At 37.2% G+C, this 1,238-nt stretch overlaps 1 non-coding gene across 1 annotated transcript; it reads left to right on the forward strand.

Moving 5' to 3' along the window:
* The first annotated feature begins 895 nt into the window (after window positions 1–895).
* Window positions 896–1,002, forward strand: LOC150004156 (U6 spliceosomal RNA). Its single transcript, XR_016512600.1, has one exon. It is a non-coding gene; the product is annotated as a U6 spliceosomal RNA (small nuclear RNA).
* The last annotated feature ends 236 nt before the right edge of the window (window positions 1,003–1,238 follow it).

Here is a 1,238-nt window from a genome sequence, read left to right on the forward strand (position 1 = left end):
ACAATAAATAATTTTTAGTATGTTCTGAATATCACATAGGACATACTTATGCTAAAAAATTATTCATTATTTATCTGCAATTCAGATCTAACTGGGCAACATCTTATTTTTGTTCGCTAAATCCTATTTGAGATCAGACTCTTCTCATTGTCCTATCCTCCGGGTCTGTCCTTGTGCGACTCTGATAATACATTCTGCCAGGAGGCCTGAGACAGAATGAGGCGAAGGAAGAATTTTAATCACATTTGGCTTTTTTGTTCTTATCTAGCTCTAAGTGTCACAGCTATGCATTAAATTCATAAATAAATTAAAAGCTTTCATTTGGACAGCTGAAGTTTAGATAATTTTTATCCCAAAACTTCAGCAAGATTGGAGGAAGGATGTTGTGAAGAAGAAAGAATGATCTAGGGATCAAGAGACCTGGTCACTTATTCCAGGTCGATTGACCATGGCATGGCTTTCTCTCTTTAGTCTTTATTTGAAAACTTAAAGGTTTAGATTAAATTACCTCTAGGGTTCCTTCTAGGACCAAAAATTCTATGGTTCTAGCTTCAAAAGGTCTTAAACCTCCAAGGTATGTTATTGAAAGTTACAATACTAGATTTAAAAATTGTAAACTTCAGAAAAATTTTTATTCATGCTTATAATTTTTAATAAGTTGCTTACTGAATTTCCAACTGAGAAGACTATGTTTTAACATCCTCAGAACTCTTGCTATTACATTAAACATTTGGCGCAAACTTTTTACTTAATTAGTGTAAGAAACGCTCACAATCAAAACCGGGACGCAGGGCTTGAGCAGCAAAGCGAGGGGTTTATTCACGAGTCTGCAGAGTTGGGCGCTCCACCAGACAGGAGAATGTGCATGCAAAGTAGACAAAGAAAACTGGTTTTAGTGCTCACTTTGGCAGCACATATGCTAAAATTGGTACGATACAGAGAAGATTAGCATGGCCCCTGCGCAAGGATGACAGGCAAATTCGTGAAGCGTTCCATATTTAAAAAAAAAAAAGAAAAGAAAACTGGTTTTATAGTAATGTGATTAGTTCCCTCTCCCTAATGCGATTAGCTCCCCCTCCCTTCTCCTTCTCCCCCATTTCTCTATTACTGGTTAATACAGATTCACAATCTAACATGATTAACTACTTAACTCAGGGTGTGATTAACTAAGGGTAATCTAGTTATATGCCCTGGCTGGTTTAGCTCAGTGGATTGAGCGTCGGCCTGCGAGCTAAGTG

Source organism: Furipterus horrens, unplaced genomic scaffold (genome assembly GCF_987537825.1).
Source record: "Furipterus horrens unplaced genomic scaffold, mFurHor1.1.pri manual_scaffold_7, whole genome shotgun sequence".
Classification (NCBI taxonomy): domain Eukaryota; kingdom Metazoa; phylum Chordata; class Mammalia; order Chiroptera; family Furipteridae; genus Furipterus; species Furipterus horrens.